This window comes from Zingiber officinale, chromosome 1A, assembly GCF_018446385.1.
Source record: "Zingiber officinale cultivar Zhangliang chromosome 1A, Zo_v1.1, whole genome shotgun sequence".
NCBI classification, from domain to species: Eukaryota; Viridiplantae; Streptophyta; class Magnoliopsida; order Zingiberales; family Zingiberaceae; genus Zingiber; species Zingiber officinale.
In genome coordinates this window covers 184,003,862-184,026,215 of record NC_055987.1, presented here as the reverse complement: position 1 = coordinate 184,026,215, position 22,354 = coordinate 184,003,862, and positions in this window count along the sequence as shown.

The following is a 22,354-nucleotide window of genomic DNA, read 5'->3' as shown; positions in this document are numbered from 1 at the left end:
TTTTTTCCACGAAAAATATTCACCTGATCGAAGTAGCGTGATACAAGGAAAAACTGACAAGTACATTGAAATATTTTTTTAAATGAGAATGATAAGGAATAATAGGATGATGGGTAGGATATGGGTACCCGAAACTCCGACGGACATGGGGATAAGTATGAAAGTTAAATACCCGATGAGTATGGGGATGAGCATGAGTATAGATATAATAAATAAGGATGGGTACGGAGAATATGAAATCCTATCCAAATTCTACCCATTGTTATCCCTAGTTCGAACAGTTGGAGGGACCATAAATTATGTAAGAAGATAAATTATGTGAACATTTCTGATCGTTTATATGCCAGGGCGGAATCCTTTCAAATGTCTCCCGACTAAAAGCCCTTTATTTTAATTGAAAATTTTAAAATTCATATGATAAATAATCAAAATTAACAAAATTTTCTATGGACCCCTCGGATTGTACCTCGGATAAACTTTTACCTGGCTCCGCCCTTATTTTTATGGATGAGATTATGTATATTTTTATATCCGTTAAAAATTGATGTTAAAATAGATTGTATTAAATATATATATAAATACCAACTGTATTAATTCATAGGACGTTAAAAATTGATGTTATCTTGAGGCTTAATATTAATCTTTTGCAATGGAAATCAAATGCTATTATGACAAGTTTATAAGTTTAGATGTGAATGACCTTTAGTTGAATGCCGAAAAAAAGTCATTAAAAAATAGTAGTTATATTCCGAGTGGGCCCTAGTCCTTAAAGGGTCTGATAAAAAAAAAAAAGCAAGTTATAGTCCGGGTGGGCCCGAGACTTTAAAGGGTCTAAAAAAAAAAAGTCTTTTATGTTAATACAAAATTAATAAAATTAATATTATAAAAATAATTTCATTAAAAGAACCAACTAACATTTATAATAATAAAAAATATTAGATTCTACGTTACTTAATAATCAACATCATTACATTAAAAAATCAAAAAGGACTATTACAATTAATTATAAAAACTATTTTTCTTATATGTTATTTATAAAGTTATCAATTAATTTTTTATAATTAAATTTTTCTAAAAACTCATTCTCAATTAAAATCATAACTACTCATTTAATCATGTTTAGATTATAATTAATCTCAAATAAGATTTCAATAATTTCAATTTAAAAAATTTTATTCTACAAATGCAATAGTCATCAGAAAAGCTAATAGCATCTTGTATGCAATGAATGAATGAATGAATTTGGAAAATAATTTATTTTTTACAAAAAAAATAGTATTTCACTTACTATTTTTGATTACTTTGGTAGAATATATTGTATGATTTTAAGTTATTGATATAAGTGATATCCATCCAAACTTGAAACATCTTGTTATGTGCCTCTTTTTCTTTATAGTTTCCTTTCAAGATTCATTCAACAAACTTTCAAGTTCTCATCAATTAATAAACTCAACTTTTTTCAGCTATAGAAAGGAATAAAAAAAAATCTTCATATTCCTCGTACTGTTCAAATATTTTCTTCAATGACCTAATTATTTGATCTATATATATAAGAAATAATAAACTCTAATTGTTTGACCTCACTGTGGAAAACATACTTAGAATTTTGCTACCTGAAGTTGGAAATCAATTCAAAATCTTGTAAAAGACACGAACCTAGGTTGCATAACAATCAGCAATAGCGAACGAGGTGATGCGCATGGTATAATTGTGCAATGAGGGTGATGGGTCAAGCTTGGAGTCAATGATTTATGTGCAATTTTGGTACCAAAATGTAGCTCAAGCCGAGCTCTATCCAAAACTATCATCAATTTTTAGTTTGTAGTGATCGATGGCTTAAAGCGATCGTGATGGTTTGAAAGATTTTAGAAAATTATTTTTTACTTACGAGGAGAGTAAATAGTTGTGAGAAAAGAGAAATTCTAACTTGCTTTATTAACCTTTAATAAAAAAATATAAAAAATTTATTTAAAAATTAGGGCCCACCAAAGGTGGGCCCCTATGCAACAGCGCCACCTTGACCACATGTTGACACCGAGAAGAATATAAATTATTCTAGGATATGAAGTTACAGAGAGATTAAGAAGAAACAAGAGAGAAATAACGAAATAAGAAGTAGCTCAAGATAGATTTAAAAAAAAAACCTTCTTGAGAAAATGAGAGCGGGAAATAAAGAACAAAAGAGATATAGCTGTAACGTGACTTAAGCGAAATCAATTGATTCAATATCAAAATAACTTGTCACAAAACATCATCTAAGCATAGGTTTATATAGCTCTCAAAACTTTCAAAAAAATCTAAATAGAAAAATAATCAATTAGATTTATTTTCTAAGATTTAGGACAAAATTAAATATAAAAATAAACTAAACTTAATTAATGGATAACTACTTTAAAAAAAAACTCAATTTTAGATTCTCTTGTATCAGTCGCCTGGAGTTGAAGAGAACTCATCCTCAAGTTTAGGGTGGGTGTATTCAGCTTCAGAGCACAATGACTTAAGTGTTTTACATAAAAAAATATCAAAAGTTTTTAAATAGCTAGGAAGTCGCAACCTGTGTGCATTGTCATTAATCTTTTCTAGTATCTCGCAAAGTCCAATCTTTCGATCTTTAAGCTTGTTGTATTTGTTGGATTCCGTGGTTGTTTTGAAGTATCAACCAAGTTAAGTTAGGTCATGTTTGATTTTGATCATTGTGTCTAAGTGTGTAGGAGCTTAAGAGTACAGAAAGTCGAGCAGAAGATGCAGCTAGTGAGAAGGATGACACGGGAAGGGAGTTGACGGTCTCGGTGCGTCCGAGGGACGAACGAGCTACGGAAGAGTACACCGTTGGACAAGAAGAATGTACGTGACGTTCGAGGGACGAGAAGCCGGAGCGGAAGTCTGCTCGAGGAGAAGGTCAGAAATTGGGTTCGGGTGAGTCCTATTTCGGTTGGTCGCAATCACCCAAGCAATCGGAGCTTCAGAATGTCAAAAGGAGCTGAGAGACCCTGCTGAAGGCGCTCTCAACAAAGGGTTGAGGGCACCTCAAAGGCGCCCCAAGATGCCTCCGCTTGCTTCAGGTGGGAGGGTGCTCTCAATCACTTGGAGGCGCCCTCCACAGCCTTGGAGGCACCCTCAATGAGTCAAAATTGAACGTTGGCAGCGGATAAAGTTTTATCCGCTGCATCCCCTTGGAGGCGCCCTCCATCCCTTGGGAGGCGCCCTCAAGCCTATGAATGGAACTTCCAGGAGCTATAAAAAGAGCACTGGAGCTATAAAATTAAAGATCAACTCTTGTACTAGCTTCCTAGCAACTCTTAGAGCTTTCAGTGTGTAAAATGCTTCTCCACCTTCAAAGAAAGAGATTCTTAGTGAGATGTTCAACCGTCTTGGATTAACAACCACCCAAGTTGTAATCAAGTCAAATCTCTGAGTCTTCTTTAGTTCTGTTTATTATTTTATTATTGTTGCACTTAAAGAGTTGAAAGATCGAGGAGGGTATCATTTTCTTTTTCAGCAATTCACCCCTCTCCTCTTGTCGGCCCGTTGTGCCAACAGTATTCACCAACAGGGAAATAGTCATGAGTTAATACATCCCAAACCATATCACCAATGTCAAAAAGAACCTGACGTCAATGCTTCAAGGATTGCACAATAACATAGACTTCCATATCATAGATAGAATAATTTTTCTTAGCACCAAATAGTTTCTTGCTGAAAAAAGGAATAGGGCGTCCCGATTGACTTAGAATGCCACCAATGTCAATGCTAGATGCGTCACAGTTTCCTTTGAATAGTTTGTCAAAATCTGGAAATGCTATAATGGGTGCTTCTGTCATCTTTTGTTTCACCAGTTGAAAACTAGTCATAACTACTTTAGTCCACTTGAACTCGTGCCCCTTGAGACACTCAGTGATAAGAGTAATTAAGGTGCTAAAATTCTAGATGAATCGACGGTAGAAAGAAGCCAATCCATGAAAATTTCGGATGTCGTGAATGGTTTTTGCCTGCGACCACTCTAAAACTGCATCTATCTTTGATGGATCTGCATGAACTGTTAGAGTGTATACTAAAAGCCTAGCTTTTGCAAACATTTATTTTTGAAATAAAAGAATCACATTGGTCAAATGTCTATATTTATTTGCTAAGTGTAGTTGTTCAATTAATTTATATTATAGATAACATGATGTGTGGTGTCACACACAGAAGATCATGCTATCAGTTCTTTATAAATTAGAAGCAGTTGCTCACGACTAAGATGGAAAGGAACAAACCGTTGGAATAGTCGTAGTGTAATTAAGTAATAGTTTATCTTGACTAATAAATTACACTAATACACTCTGAGTGTATGGGGTAGGACAATTTAAAGTAATTTCTTTTTATACTGACTTAATAAAAGAATAAAACCTTAGTTATTATGGAAGTGTGTGCTCTTAATCCTAATATAATAACAAGCGCATATATTTAGTATTTATTTTTTTGACTTATCAAAGGGTGAGATTTAGCTCGATAAATCAATAGGTCCGATAAGTTGGGAAATGGTATTATTTATAGTGTGTGTTGTTGATTATAGAAAGAAATTGTGTCTTAGTAATCTAGGTTGAGAATGTCCCCAAGAGGAGCTCATAAGGATTGTCATGTTAAACCCTGTAGGTGGACTTAGTCCAACATGACAATGAGATTGAGTGGTACTACTCTTAGACTAAAATATTAATTAAAGCGAGTTGTAAGTAACTCAATTAAATTAATGGACATTCGATATCTTAAACACAGGGAGACTAACACACTCATGATAAGAAGGAGCCTATAATGTAATTTGGGATTGGTGTGATAGTGCAATAATAACTCTCTAGTGGAATGAGTTATTATTGATGAACTTGAGTTGTGTGTTCGGGGCGAACAGGGGATACTCAAGCTCGTCGGGAGGCCAAAACCAATTTCTCCTCTAGGTCCCTATCGTAGCCTCAATAAAGCCTTAAATCCGCTCATAAAAAACTCATCTTGGTTTCCAAGAGGGGGTCGGCTCATGGCTTGGTGACCAAGCCATAGGGGCCGACCACTTCCTTCTCAAAGGGGTCGGCCCTTTGCTTGGTGCCCAAGCAAGAAGGGATTGGCCACCATAATTCAAATTAGGAGGGGTGTTTTAAATTTTTTTAAAAATCTTCTCTTTATAGATATCTACAAGTTTTAAAAGAGAGATTTTAAATTATAAAACTTTCCTTATTTGAATTAGGCCACATGGTTTAAAAGAAAGTTTTAAAAGTTTTAAAACTTTCTTTTTTAACCATCCACATGATTTTTTAAAAGAGAGTTTTAAATTTGAAACTTTCATTTTTTTTGTAACCATATTAAAAAAAGGAAATTTTAGAAGAGAAGTTTTAAATTTTAAAACTTGGTTTTAATTTTTTAAAACTTTCCTTTTTTAACATCCACATTAGAAAATTAAAAGAGAGCTTATAAAATTTTATAAGAGCTTTCCTTCTTTGCTTATAAAATTTTTACAAAATATTTTTCTCCTTCTTTATAGGAGTCGGCCACCCTTGCTTGGTGTCCAAGCAAGGGGTCGGCCATTAAGAGGATAAAAGAGGAGGAAAAGGAAAATAAAAGGAGGAAAGAAAATTAAGAGGAAGATTTTAATTTTTTGTAAAAATCTTTCCTTATTTGTCTTGGGCAAGTATTATAAAAGAAGGGGAGGAGAGGCCTCATGAGGATTTCTATTCTTTTCTCTCTTCTCTCTAGTCTTCTCCTAAGGGCCGACCCTTGCTTCTCTTTATGCTAGGGCCGACCACCTCTTGTGGTTACTTTGTGTGACCGGATACAAAGAGAAGGAGAAGAAGAAGAGAAGTAGGGATTGCATCAATTCTTATTCTCTTGTTGGTGCTCTCTCTTGTGGCCGACCCTCTCCCCTTTTCCTTTCCCCTTGCTCTCTTTTCCTTAGTGGTGGTGGTGGCCGAATATTAGAGAAGGAGGAAGAAGCCTTTTGGGTGGTGTTCGTCTTGGAGGATCGTCGCCCACACGACGTCCAAGAGGAGGCGAGGAATACGGCAAAAGATCTCGAGGTTATTAGCATACAAAGAAAAGGTATAACTAGTAATTGTTTTCCGCATCATGCTAGTTTTTCTTTATATGAATTTTAAACACAAGAGGTATATGATTCTAGAGTTTCGAATTTGTGATTTGAGTTTGTGTTTTTTTTTCAAATTTGTGATTCGATTGTTCTTTTTTGTTAAACCTAGAGTTATATAAGAAAATTAAATATTAGATTTCCTTAAAAGACTTTGTCTAGGTGGTGGTAGATGATCACATACCCAAGAAGGACTAGTGTCTCACCATGCAGTCCTGGAAGCTAATTTTGAAAATTAATATTTAATTGAATTTATAACATAGGTGGATTTGGATCAATAGTGTTAAGTTCCGCTTGCGACCCAAGTCTAAACCATTAAGAATAGATAAGTTAAATTTGGAATCAACAATGTTAAGTTTCGTTTGCGATTCCTAATTTAATTTCTAAAGAACACAATAGGTTGTTTAGGAAAGGTTCGACACTTGTACAAAAATTTTGTACAGTGGAACCGGTACAATCTTCCTAAAATCGGTAGAAAGAGGTCAATCCATGAAAATTTCGGATGTCGTGAATGGTTTTTGGCTGCGGCCACTCTAAAACTGCATCTATCTTTGATGGATCTGCACGAACACCATCGGTAGACACTATAACATCATCTAAGCATATGTTTATATATCTCTCAAAACCCTCAAAATAATCTAAATAGAAAAATAGTCAACTAGACTTATTCTCTAAGATTTAGGATAAATTAACCATCAAAACTCAGTTTTTAAGATTTATGACAAAATTAAATATAAAAATAAACTAAACTTAATTAACGGATAACTACTTTAAAAAAACTTAATTAACGGATAACTACTTTAAAAAAACTTAATTAACGGATAACTACTTTAAAAAAATCCCAATTTTGATTCACTCCTGCATCATATGTGGTCGGCCCGGGATATAGTTAGAGATTTAAAATTTGAATGAAAACTAACTAAGGTAAAAGGATCCTCCAAAAGCTTACTATTTTTATTCTATTTATTATTTTGGACAAAAATTAAAATGACACCTCAAATTAATAGAAATATCATATTGACGCTCATTTTTCTTTAAAAAAAAGTCAAATGATCATCTTTCTTATGATGTTATCCTGAAATATCTCTGGATTTAGTGCTATTGTAGAAGCTAGCAGGTACTACTACACGTTGTAGAACATCTAGCTTTTACAACATGTAGAAGCTAGCATCTAGCTTTTACAATTATAGAAACTAACATAGATGTTATCTTCTATAATGTGTAGAAGCTACACAGTCGAATGATCAAATAATGTAAGGGTATTTTAGGTGAGTCATTTTAAATGAGGTGCTCATTTGACTTTAATCAGAAATGGGATGCCTATATGGTGGTGGCAAAAGATAAATCACGAGTGACTACTAGCCTTTGGAATAGTGACTAGCACATAAGGGAGACATTTACCTCGGCTTTGCCGAGATTCGAACCTCATATCTCATGGTGGCAACATCTCATGAGCTAGCCACTAGACTCATATGATTGACAAACATTTACCTCGGCTTTGCATCCAAGGGGACTGGGATGTCTATATGATGAAAACACATATGATTGACACTCATTTGATTTTTGCCCTATTTTTTAGTTGACACCATGTATCTAGTTTACACAGACAAATCCTAGGGGTGACCAGCCTGGCCACATGGAAATTTTCCACCGACCATCAAGGTAAATCAGGAAGCACTTACAATGGACGACCCATTAACCAAATATTCTAGGTCAACCGCATTTTAAGAGAAATTCATTCATTAATTTGCCGAAGTTGAGACTCGATCCTTACACTAAAAAAAAAGCAATTAACGAGGGACAACACTTTGCGACGAAATTTTTTTGTCGTAAATTTATGACATATTTTGAGACAAAAAGCATAAATTGTCACAAATTAGCAACAAATTTTGTGACGAAATATTTTCATCGCAAATTAGCAACAAAATATGTTTCATCGAAAATGTCATTAGAGATTATCGATGAAATTCAATATTCATTAGTTCATCGCAAATTTTGTGATAAAAAATTAGTTCGTTGCAAAATTTGCAACGAATTCAGGATTCGTCGCAAAATGTCATTTTTTAAAAATTTAAACTTTTCAAAATCAATTAATAGATCTAGAAAACTCAGAATGACATGAAACTAGTTCTTATAAGCTCTTATAAACCTCCTGATTATATAAATACCATAATATATTAATTTTACCTAATATATTAAGATCGATAATTTTTTGAACGTGATTTTGATTTTTTGGACACATTCACATTAAAAAATCACCGATTAAGTAAAATAAGTGTTTGACGATATTTATATAATCAGGAAAATTATAGAAACCCAAAGATGATGATTTCATGTCATCTCAAGATCTCTAAGTTCGTCAATTAGCTTTGAAAATTTTAAATTATTTTTTAAAAAATGACATTCTGGGACGAATCCATGGATTCATTAGAGAATTTGCCACAAATCTAGGATTTGTTGCAAAAGTTGCAACAATTCTATAGAATGTCAATTTTTTATTTTTTTTTTAAATTAAACTTTTCGAAGCAGGTTGGCAGACAAAGAAAACTCGGAATGACATAAAAACAATTTCTATGGGTTCCTATAAATCTTCTAATTATATAAATTTCATAAAATATTAATTTTACTGAATATATTAACATCAATAATTTTTCAAATCCGATTTAGATTTTCAGATATATTTATATTCAAAAAATCATCGATTAAGTCAAATTAGTGTTTGAGTGTATTTATATAATCAACTAATTTATAAGGACCAAAAGAAATTGATCTCATGTCATTCTGAGTACTCAAGGTCATCAACCAGCTTTAGAAAGTTTAAATTAATTTTTTTTAAAAAATGTCATTCTACGATGAATCCATGAATTCATCATAGATTCTGTGACGAACCCAAGAATTCGTTGCAGAATACATTTTTTTTTTAATTTATACTTTCCGAAGCCGGTTGACAGGCCTAGAGAGCTCAAAATGACATAAAATTAGTTTCTATAGGTTTTTATAAATCTCTTGATTATTTAAATACTCTCAAATATTAATTTTACATAATATATTGAGATTGATGATTTTTTTAACGTGATTTAGATTTTTCAGACACATTCACGATAAAAAAAATCACCAATTAGGTCAAGTTAGTGTTTGAGGGCATTTATATAATCAGGTAATTTATAAGAATTCGTATAAACTAATTTTATATCATTCCAAGATTTCTAAATATCTCCCAGATTCAAAAAGTTTAAATTTTAAAAAAAAGTCAATCTGTAATAAATCTATGGATTCGTCGTAGAATTTATTTTTTCAAATTTAAATTTTCTGAAGTCGATTGACCTACCTAGAAAGGTTAGAATGACTTGAAACTAATTTCTATGAATTTCTATAAATCTACTAATTATATAAATGTCTTCAAATATTAATTTTACCTAATATATTGAGATCAGTGATTTTTTAATGTGATTTAGATTTTTTAGAGATATTCGCGCTAAAAAAAATCATTGATTTGGTCAAATAAGTATTTGAGGATATTTATATAATCGGGTCATTTATAAAAACCTATAGAAACCAGTTTCATTTTATTCTAAGTTCTCTAGGTATCTCAACCGGCTTCGGAAAGTTTAAATTTATAAAAAAAATAAAAAAATGTCATTATACAACGAATTCAGGGATTCATCACAGAATACTAATATATTTTTTTAATTTAAATTTTTCGAAGTCGGTTGACAGACCTAGAGAAGTCGAAATAACATGAAACCAGTTCTTATAGGTTCCTATAAATCTACTAATTATTTAAATGATATAAAATATTAATCTTACCTAGTATATTGAGATGAGTGATGTTTTAAAGTTAAAATAAGTCTAACATACTAAATTCATAATTTTTCTAGTAATTTTGCTAAGTCTTAAGTGAACTAATTGACTTAGTAATGGAAGAAAAATATATTAGGTCAAATTAGTATTTGAGAGTATTTATATAATCAGGAGATGTATAAGAAACTATAAGAACTAGTTTAATATCATTCCGAGCTCTCTTGTTACGTTAACTGGGTTTGAAAATTTTAAATTTATAAAAAAAAATAAAAAATGTCATTCTATGACAAATTCAGGGATTCATCGTAGATTAATGATAAATCCATGGATTCATCGTAGAATCTGCGATGAATCTTGGATTTGTTACAGATTTAGCGACGAAATTTACAACCAATTTATTTTCGTCGCTAAAAACCATAGACATAAAACCCACCTAACTCTCCTGCCCCTAATTGCTTGCTCTACGTGGCGTACACAGTGCGGGCGATTCCAATTTTGGGCGATCTTTGACAAGGTTCTCTTTCTCTCCTCTCTTCTGTCTATGACCACCAATAGAACTGTTGGACCCCACGACTATCCTCATCCGGCCACGGGAGCCCGCAGCTGCCCTTGGGTGGTCGTGAGCTCCCACGGCTGGCCTTGGCCGGCTGCAGGAGGTCGTGTCGGGCCTTACTAGGCTTCGACAACCACCATGGGCCTTGCCCTACCGTGACAGCCCTTGGACGACCGCGGGAGGGCGTTGCGGGCCTTGCCCAATCGTGATGGCCCTTGGGCGGCCGCGGGAGGGCGCTACAGACCTTGCCTAGCCGCAACGGCCCTTGGTCAGTCGCAGGAGGGCGCTGCGGGCCTTGCCCAGCTGAAACGACCCTTGGGTAGCTATGGCTAGCCTTAAATGGTTGTGGCTGGCCTTGGGCGGCCGCGACTGGCCTTGGCCAGCAAAGGCAGGGCTTACCCTACTATGGCGGCCCTTGGCTGGCCTTCGACAACCTTACCTCGCCTTGGGCTGTAAGTATCCCGTGGTAGTTTTGATGTGATCAATTAAGTTAAATTAGATCTTGTTTGTTAGGGTTGCAAGGTTGCAAAAATAGTCTCACATTGAAAATACATGGAAAAGATCATGAGTATATAAGAGCAAAGATATCTCTATTGACATGAAGCCTTTTTGGTAAAGCCTAAGAGCAAAACCATGAGGGCTTAGGCCCAAAGTGGATAATATCATGTAATTATGGAGATATATCTAAATTCTTTTTGATCCTACAATTGGTATCAGAGCCCGGACTGCCAGAAGCTTTAACTACCGACTGTGCACAAGAGCTATGATCTGATTGAGCCATGTGAGTACAATATTGACCTTGAACAAAGAAAGTGAGGGCTCCTATGTTCAGATCGAGGGGCAGGAAGACTTAGTGGGTCGAGGATCGGACGTGGGAAGCCCGTGGTTCTTTGTTTGAGGGGGGGGATTGCTGGGGTTGCAAGATTGTAAACATAGTCCCACATTGAAAACACATGGAAAAGATCATGGGTTTATAAGAGAAAAGATATCTCCATTGGCATGAAGCCTTTTGGGTAGAGCCCAAGAGCAAAACCATGAGGGCTTAGGCCTAAAGTGGACAATATCATACCATTGTGCAGATATCTATTTTTTTTTTTGATCCTACAATTGGTATCAGAGTTCGGACTGCTAGAAGGTTTAACCACTGACTGTGCATAAGAGCTATGGTCTGAGCTAACATCTATCCACCAATGTTCGAGGGGGAGTTCGCATTTTGGAAGCGATTAATGGAGGTTTATTTTAAAACTAATTTTAATATGTAGTAGAGTGACGAATTCATGACAAACGGTAAGGCTAAATCCCACCTTCTGAGTGTACTACCTGCCCAGGATCTCGAAAGAGTCGGAAAATACAAAAGTGAAAAAGAATTTTGGGAAAAGTTCTTGAAACTCTATGAAGAACCATTTGAAGCCAAATATAACTCATCGGCAGACACTGAGCCGACGTCAGAAGAATTCAAGACCGAGGAAATTGCTAGGACAACCCTAACAGCCAAATTCTCTCCTGAGGACATAGAAAGCTCATCGTAGATGAGCATCAATAAAGGGGGAGAGTCTTCAGAAGAAAGCAGCCCAACAGGGGGAGCATCAACAGTCGACAAAGTAAGTCAAGTAAGGTTTCCACCTCCTAACCAATTACTTAATTCAATCAAAATATTGTCGGAAGATTTTTGTAAATTACAAATTAAAAATAAAAAGTTATTAACAAAGAATAGTGAGTTAAAAGAAACTTTAGCAAGAGCTTGTCAATTAAAGGATTTTGACAAACTAAAAATAGAAAATGACATGTTAGAGGAACAAATAAAGTTTTTAAAATTTTTTGTATGTTCAAAATTCTCTGCTTCAAATTTGAGAAATTATAATGGACTAAAATGGAAATTTAACTATCACAATGAAAAATTAAAGAATTGGCAATAACTTAAAATTTCCTTGTTTCCAAGATTATGTTAGTATTACTCTTTTTTGCAATTTTTTTTAACTACAAAAAAATTCTGTTTGAGTTTATATAATGCTCGGGTTACTCAATTCTTTTATAAATTCTCAAAAATATTTTGCAAAAATTTCTCAAGAATATTTTTTCTTGCAAAATTGTCTAACTTCGAATTTTTTTTAGAATTTTTTTTTGAAATTTTCTTTTACTTAGAAATTTTTTTCTAAAAAATATTGAAATAAGTTTCAAAATTTTTTCAAGATTATAACCCTTAGATTTTTTTCTTTGAACCCCAATTTTTTATGTGATCAAAGGGGGAAAGGAAAATGTTAAGTCTAGGGGGAGGTAAATTACAATTTTTTATTTTTTTGCACTTTATTGTAATATTATTTGTTTTACTTTTATGTCTATTTACCCTATCTTAACTTAGGTTGCTCACATCAAAAAGGGGGAGATTGTTAGAACCCTAAAGTTGTTTTGATGTGATCAACAAGTTAAGTTATGTCATGTAGTGTTTTAACCTTATGTCTAAGTGTGCAGGAGCTTAGGAGCACAGGGAGTCGAGCAAAAGATGCAGCTAGCGAGAAGGACGGCACGAGAGAGAGAGTCGACGAGCTCGGTGCGTCTGAGGGACGAGGTGCTGCAGAAGAGTACGCGGGCGGACGAGAAGGAGGCGTGCGACGTTTCCGAGGGACGAGAAGCCGAAGCGGAAGGTTGCTCGAGAAGATCGGAAGTTGGGTTCGGGTGAGCCCTATTCCGAATGGCCGAGATCACCCAAGCAAGCGAAGCCAGAGCGGAATACCCGGACCAAGGTGAGTTGAACCAAAGTAGAGGGCTCGGACCGAAAAAGTCAACATTGTCGACTTTCTTGGTCAAGGCGCCCGGACCTGGATTTTATCCAGATCACGGTCAAACGCGATATCTATGCAAAAGGGATAAAATTTTATCCTCTTCTAGACGCCTAGAACGCTTCCAAGTACCCCGACCAAGGCTATAAATATAACCTTGGTCCAAGAAGCTAATTACGACAAGCAATTAGCAATACAATTCTTGTGCGCTTCCATTTTTAGTTTAGCTTCTAATTTCTATGCTTGAATGCTGTAAAAGGCTTCTCTTCTTGAAGGAGATATCTATTGCGCTTCAACTTCCTTAGATTAACAACCTCCCTGGTTGTAACCAAGTAAACTCCTGTGCCTCTTCTTTTTAGTTTATTGCTTTTAATTATTTATGCAAGTGTTATTTTAAAAGGACGAGAAGGGTTTTGCTTTTAATTTATGCATGACTATTCAACCCCTCTTCTAGCAGACCGACGCGGTCCCAACATTGTTGTGGTTTGATGCCCTGTGTATGAGTGTACAGGAACTCAGGAGCACAATGTAACGACCCAATTTTCCCTATTTTGAGTTCTGAATATCTTTAAAAATATTTAAAAATGCTTTTGAAATATTCTAGAGATTTTTAGGAATTTTTAGAGTATTTTTATGTACTTTTTGGAGTCCGTTTGGTATTTTTACCGAGTGGAGAAAGTTTAAAATAAAAAATTTCAAGAGCTAGGGTTCGAACCCAGTCTCTCGGCCCAAGCAGTATTCGACCCAACCAACCGAGCTGAGCTCGTTTTGTTAACTAAGTGTGGGAACAAATATATTTAAGTAATAGATGGAACCGAAATAACCCAGGTTATTTAAGGAGATTAATTTCCTTCCCGAAACCTAAAACCTAATCTCTCCTTTTCTCCTCTCACCACGCGACGCCGTCTTCTCCTCTCGGGCGAAACCGCAGCCAAGGCTAGGGTTTCCTCCTTACGACGTCGGCGAGGTGTTTTCCGGCCGGTCTCCACTCGTGGGTGACTATTCCGGCAAGGAGAGCTCGGGAAATACAAGGAAAAAGGTGGAATCGAAGCTCCACCGAAACCCTAGGGCACTTCTCTTCGGTTGTAAGTCCAAGAACCCGATGTAAGTGCTTCTCACCTGCGGTAGGAGTAGCTCTCGGGGTTTTGTTTTGCATTTTGGTTGTAAAATGAACAATAGTAGCCTTTTCATTCTAGAATATGGAATTTATTTCAACCCTTGTTTTTAACAATCCGGGTTAAGATTTGGGATAAGTTCTTTTGGTTATTTTGATGCACGGCAGAGCCTTGATGTTTCCCTTGTTTGTCACAGCATGTTGTTGATGTGTTTTTAGTGCTCGGATGGAAATTCTTGAGGGTTTTTCCTTGATTACCATAGCATGCTATTTAGATGTATTTACCTTACACTTTAAGCATGATTAAGTAGTTAAATTTCCTTCAAGTTACAGCATGATCAAGGGACCGTTAAGATTTGAAATAAGGTAGTTTTTACAAGCTTATGGTGGGGAAAACTATCACTGCCGTGAGCTTAACTAAGGATACCATCTATGACCATGTAGTTTTTGTTATTGGCTGTTGAAATTCAGTTTGAACATATCATGTTACATTCCAGTGGTATAGTTGTTCTTTTTAAATTACTGTGGAATTTAGTTTGAGTAGGTACTGGTTTATATTTTTATATCAGTGACATATGGTTTAGAATCTCTTGTATACTGAATAAACGAGAGAAGTGCAAGTAAAGTGAGATAAAGTCACAATCTGATCCTAAATTTCAGAATTTAGAATCAAAGCACACTAAGTGCTTAAATCAATGCCAAGGCATTTTATTACAAGAAGTATTTAAAGAAGGATATAAAGAAAAGTATTTTACTTTTAAAAGGGCATGTACCGGACACAAGGTCTAAGGGATGGGCTCCAAGTTGCCCCTAGACATAAGATCTAGAAGTGTCTTAATGGTTTTGGGATTAGCTACCTCAATTCTCATTAAGAAAGGCGCGCAAAGTGGTACAATGCCAGGCCCAAGTAAAGTTGAATATTATTTTAAAGTATAAAAGTATTAATTTGGAAACAAACAGAACAAGTTCTTTTATCTAAGTTGCAAATTCTAGCAAGTTAAATGGTTGTTTCCTTTAGAGATGCATGATGTAGTTCTATATTGCTATTTTCATGTTGAGCATGTACTCCCTGCTTTCTTTAATGCTTATGCATTCCTTATCGGATTTTGTGAGTAGAAAGCACTTACTAAGCTTTTAGCTTATAGATACTACTTTTTCCTCCTACTGCAGATATAGATAAAAATAAAGGAAAAGCTAAAGTGGTGTAGAAGAAGGCGACAAGGAGTCGTTGATGGTGTGTGTGTGGTGGCTGTTATGGAAGTATGGGGTCTTGCTAGAAGAGTTTGGAGATGTTACTTGCTAGTGCTCGTTTGATTTTTGCCATAGTAGAACTATATTGCTATGTTAGAAATTGTTAGATACTAGTATGCTATATAAGTTTGCTTTAATGGAACTGTCACATGATTTACTTCTGCTGTAGTGAAATTTGTTTTCAATTGCAATGAGTAGGATATATGAGTAGCTAGCGAATTCCTATGCTTAGTTTTCCTTTTGTTACTGCTGGAAATTTTAATCTGCTGTGAAATGCTAGAAATATTCTTATGCTCAGTACTTCCTTATAAATCTGCTGGAATGTTAAGTTGCTGGATTTATTCGGATGTTAAATGCATATAGTTCGGCTTGTTAGGTAATGAATGAGTAGTAGTTTATTTCACTTTCTCTTAATTACGGTTTGGTTGTAGAATGAATAACTACATTCTGTAACAAGGGATGTTAGGTAGGATTTCATGAATGCAAGTTAATAAAGGAAGTAGCAAACAGTAGAGATACTTAAGCTTCATTGCCTATATGTTACACTTGCTTGTGTTACACTTATTTGCATGTTTAAATAAGTAAGAAAGAAAAAAAAAACATCAGAGCAGTTTAAAGTTTTAGTTGATATGTGATATGTTTTAAACAAATAGATTAAAGCATTTCTAGTGTTAAAGTAGGTAGCCCAGTTATGTGTAGATAGTAGATTGTGTAGCGGTCACCCTTAGAGGAGTAGTAAGGAGGGTGGTCGTTACACACAAGAAGTTAAGCAAAAGACACATCTAGCGAGAAGGACGGCATGAGAGAGAGTCGACGGGCTTAGTGCGTCCGAGGGACGAGGTGTTATGGCAGAGTACGCTGGCTGACCAGAAGAAGGCGCATAGTGTTTCCGAGGGACGAGAAGCCGAAGCGGAAGATTCTCGAGCAAGCCAAAAAATGAGTTCTGGTGAGCCCTATTCTAGATGGCCGAAATCACCCAAGCGAGAGAAGCCAAAGCGGAAGTAGGACGAAAGTTAACCTGCTGTTGACTATGGTCCGGACACCTGGAGCGATTCTAGGCCCCCAGAGTCCTAGCGCCTGGAGCTGGTTTGGGCGCTTGGACTACTTCGGGTGACGAGGGTGCCCTCGAGGATGCCCTTGACTATGGATCAAATTTAACAGGGTCCGGGCACCCGGAGCGGGTCTAGGTGCCTAGATCGAAAAATTTATCGAGACGCCACCTGTTGCGATGCAAATAAAGTTCTTTCCACATTCAAGGACCTAGAACCCTTCCAGGTGTCCCGATCTGGGCTATAAATATAACCCTAATCCCAATAGCTAAAATGAACATTTATAAACGATCTACTTTCAGTTTAGCTTTGTAATTCAGTGCTTTAACTTCTGTAAGAGGCTTCTCCACCCGAAAAAGACTTTAGTGAGTTTTCAACGTCTTGGATTAGCAATCTCATGATTGCAAACCAAGTAAAAGATCTCCTCTTTCTTTTTAATTAGCTTCTTAATTCTGTTTATACAAGTGTTTATTAGATTAGCTTGAAAAGTTGATAAAGGTTTGCATTTTTATTTGCAGGGCAATTGGCCCCTTTCGTCGGTCTCCAGGAGATCAACAAGTGATATCATAGTAAGGATGCTTCAGAAGCACTAACTGCCAACTGAAGCATAAGAAATAATCGTAGCTAGCATCTATCCACCAAAGTTTGAGGGAGAGTTCACGTTTTGGAGACGTCAAATGGAGGTATACTTTAAAACTGATTTCAATATTTTACTAATGATTAAGTACGGTTTTGATATACCCAATAGCGAAGAAGGAAAGAACCTGAGGAGCATCGATAGACTGAGAAGCAGCACAATGATTTTATGAAAAATGGTAAGGCTGAGTTCCACCTTCTGAGCATTATACCTGCTTAGGATCTTGATAGAATCAGTAATTACAAGAGTACAAAAGAACTTTGAAAAAAGTTCCTAAAGCTCTATGAAGAACCAAAAGAAGTCGAATCAAACTCTTCGATGGACACCGAGTCGTCATTAGAAGAATCTGAGATCGAGGAAATTACTGGAACAACTTTTATTGACAAATACCTACTAGAAGACAAAGAAAGCTCGTCCAAGATGAGCTTCGATGAAGGAAGAGAGTTTTCAGAAGAAAGCAGCAATGAAGGGGGAGCATCTACCAACGAAAATGATATGGTAAGTAAGGTATGTAAACTTCCTCCAAATCAACTGTCTAAGTGTATTAAAATGATAAGTAGATCTTTGTGTTAAACCAGATCTAAGTATGTAAAATCAAAGATAGAATATGCATGCCTAAAAGAAGGAATTGGGAAATTAATAGATGAAAATACAAAATTGAACGATAAAATTGAAATGTTAGAAAAAAATAATTTATTCTCAAATCTTTCACATGCTTCAGAAAGAAATTTCAAATATTGTCAAAGACTTAACTACTATTTTAGATACCATAAAGGTCAAATTACAAAAGTAGAAAGACAATTTATTCCTAGAAAGTTTTTGATTAATCTGGTCGGAAGGAACGTATATCGAGTTCCAAAATTATGTCTAAATTAAATTTTTATGCATGCCTTTTTTTTAATCGAATTAAAGTTTTTTTGTTTAATATTTTTAAATAAATTTCTTTGCATGATTTCTGTTAGAAATTAATTAGATATTAATTTTTTTTCTGAAAGATAATTTTATCTCTTATCTATAGAAATATTTTCAGAATTTTCTATTCATTATATTATTTTCTAATGAAAATCATATTTTTCAATTTTAAAAATATTTCTTAGGGTTATCTTTATGAACTTCATTTTTTTAAAAAACCTTATTGTTCCTGTCCGAAAGCTTGCGAGATGGAACACTGGATGGCAGTGGATGATGATAGCTTCTGATACTAGTGAATAGGAGAGGATCCGAGAAAACCACATCGGACCTCACGAACACCTGAAAACTGGATGATCAATCCGAGAAAACCAAAGCGGATCGTATGCTTGATATCTTACCAAAGAGAACTCCAACGAGATGACTTCAAGGATCAGAGGAAGCTTCGCAATCCGGTGAATGAGATGATCTCGTCTCCCTGCACACAATGAGACCATCTGACAAACTGTTAGTGACCTAAGACCGGAGTGAGAATCCCTGGCTAGGCCCTCCGACGTTCAAGTTAGTCTCCAGCGAGAGGTAGATGAAGAAGAAGAAACTGTACCCAGAGTTAGGGTTTGATTTGGATACAATGTGTATGTTTGTGTATCTTGCCAGTGGAGAGGATTCTCCTTTTTATTCGACCTCATCTAACCTCCACAGTCATGAGGTGGACCCCAGTTTGTTAAAGTTTGTTAAAAGATGATGTAAGCCAGAACTGCAATAATAATAGTTTAAGGAATCTTTTTCTTACCCCAAATGTACCTTCTTTGTCGTTTAGCATACCCGCGGAGAATTCTAGAAGATATTTACCGCCAAATTGATTAAGTTGCCATATGATTGTATATTGTTATGATTCGCCTATTATGGTTCACCTGTTACATATGTCTGGTTAGTCATATGAGCTTATTTGACATGTATGTGGAATATATTCTGTCCATAATACTTTTAGTTCTATACTCGACCCAGACTTATAAATATGCCAAAAACTATGTAAGGTCGAAGACCTTTATGCTCGATCTACTTCTCCTACCCAACCGGTCTATTAAAGTTAGGTGGTCATATCCTGTCGACCGAGATTGATCGGTCGGACGTATGAAGACGCCTTTGCCCTTTAACTTTTCTTGTATTCGATCGTATGTCGCTAAACGTCTCTACGTTCGGCTGGTCCATTCGGTTGACCTTACCTTATCGACTGAGACTAATCAGTCGGGTGCATATAGGCCTTCGATATAGCTTAATATTAAGTGCTTCTACTTTCGATCAGTCTCTTATACCCGACCGGTCTTTTCTTACTAAACGCATATGCTCGGCCGGTCCTTTGAGCATGTCTGACCTTACATTATTGACTAAAATCATCCGGTTGAGTCTGTAGAGATAATTTTATCCGATTACACTTCTTTCAGCTAGCTGTAGGCCAGGGGTTACATGAGACCAAATGCATCTGTGTTCACTCGATCTATAGGACCCGATCAGCCTTTACCCGCCAGGCTTACAGGCTTAATCGGTACATTACGTTCGTTCGATCTTTGTCTATTGTGTACAAGGTCAAGAACTTTTGCATTCGGCTGACTCTCTGTGTTGAGTCGGTCATGTGTACTCGGTCGAGTATCTGTGCTCGACCGGTCTTAGCTTACAAAACTCATGTATTTGAGTGACCCTGCTATGTCCTGGACCACCCCAGGTTATACTTTCTCTATATCAGATCAATCCTTTATATCTGACCGACCGGACCTACTTGGTTGGTTTTTTCAGCCGATCTTACACGCTCGATCGGTCCTACTTGCACAGTCGATCTTACATGCTCGGTCGGTCTGTCACACCCGACCTATCCCTGTTTGCCATGTATGGAGCGACCCACCTTTGTCGGTGTTGGTGCAAGCTGCACCAGAATCAAATCTGAGTTTTGATGTTGTCAAAGGTTCAAGTTAAGTCTTGTTATGATCTGATGATTTGGCTAAGTGTGCATGCTATTTACTCAATCAGAAAATCCCTAGTCATGGCCAGACAGTAAAGTCCAAATAGGTCTGGAGGACTCAATGTTTGGCAGGTAGGTTGAGGTAAATAACTGGAGGAGCGATAGTGAGGTCGGGTTCCTGAAGGGAACAACCTAAGGTCGCTGATCCAACTAAAGAAACTAGAAAGGTTTCCAAGTTGAGATCAAGACAATCCTAACTGTACTACTCATGCATATTACTACTCATGTATTATAACTGTGCTAACTTTGTTTTGCAGGAATATTATTGTTATATCGAACTAACTTTGTGTTGCAGAGTCATATGACCCCTTGAACTTCAAATGGTCATAACTTTTGACTCAGAACTCAGAATCAGGCTCTGTCAGCGGCCACGCGACCAACACTCAGAAAGCTTCATTTGACCAAGGGTTCGGTCGACTGAACCTCCTATTCAGTCGACCAAAAAAGACATTTTATTAGTCGACCGAACAAGCAAAATTGGCAAAACAGATCAGGCTTGCAGACATGGTATTACAGCATGATCGGTCGACCAAAAATGAGGTTTGGTCAACCGAACAATGAAGACATTAATGATGCATTAATTCAAGATCTCGACGAACAGGGAAGGCTACTGTTCGGTCGACCGAACAAGGTTATCGGTCGATCGAACCATTAAAGATCAGTTAATGCTCGAAGATCAGATCTCAGCGAATCTCAGCATAGAAGGAGGGGAGCGGGTTCCGTCGACCAAACCCATGGATCGGTCGACCAAATGCCGACAGTTCTTATAAAAGGGAGCTTGAGGTCCAGGGCTTAAACACACGGTTCTGCTTCAAAGGTCATCTCTATGCAAGCTTCTGCTACTGCTCTACGACTCGCAATCTGCTCCATTCAGAAGGGCTGACCTAGCTTCGTCTTCAAATCCTTGTCGGTATACTTTATTTTGTAATAAGATTGCATTGTACTTAAATTGTTACAAGATAGTAGGGTGTTACTATATTGCATATTGTACGCACTGCTTCTTTTCGAAGATTTCGGAAAGAAGGTTTATAGTGTTTGCCCATCGGTGCAATTAAGGATCGCGGGCCTTCGAGTAGGAGTCGAGCTAGGCTCCAAACGAAGTAAGCAACTTTGTCCCCTTTCTTATTTTCCACTGCACAACTTTGATTTTAAAAGGTTAAAGAAAAGTTTTTAAAAGCGCGATATTCACTCCCCCCTCTATCGCTCCTAACCGATCTATCAATTGGTATCAGAGCCTGGTAGCTCTGAAATTACTTAACCGTTTTTCAAGCAACTTTAAAAACTTTTTCTTTTTCTTTAAAAGTGTTTTCTTTAATTCTTAAGTAATTTTTCTTTCTTCTTCTTTATCTCGCAATGCTAATCCCAAGACAAGAGTCTTGGAAATTCTTTTTGTTTCTCAATTTTTGGTGCAAGAACAAATGACACAATCCGAGGGATATTCGACCGTGCGCCCTCCGCTATTCGATGGAATTGATTTCCCATACTGGAAAAAGAGGATGGAAGTTTTTCTCAAAACAGATATTGATCAATGGCTCATTATCCGATGCGGCTACACATCACCAGTCAACAATCCAGAGGAATGGACAGAAGAAATAAAGAAGAAAGTACAAATCGATTCAAAGGCACTCAACACTTTATAATGTGGATTGTCAAAAGAAGAATTAAAACGAGTCGGCCCCTTCGACAATGCAAAAGATTTGTGGGATAAGTTAGTCAAACTACTTGAAGGGACAAATGATACAAAGGTAATAAAGTATGATCTTTTATTAAATTCATTACTAAATATTAAAATGCTAGATAGTGAGTCGGCAAGCCAACTACACATGAGGATTAAGGACATCCTCAATGGATTACATATCATCAGCCATCAACTTGAAAATCGTGATATCATTAGGTATGCACTTAACTCATTCCCTCAAAACTCCTTATGGGTATCTATTATAGATGCCTATAAAGTTGCAAAGGATCTTTTCATTATTAAATTAGATGAACTATTTTGTGAATTAACATTACATGAGCATACTAACTTGAGTCAAACCAAGAAAGGGTTAGCTTTGTATGTAGGACCAAACAAGGAAGCTAAGCCCCGAACAAAACCAGAACCAAAGCACTTGAGTCATATAACATTTATAGCAAGGAC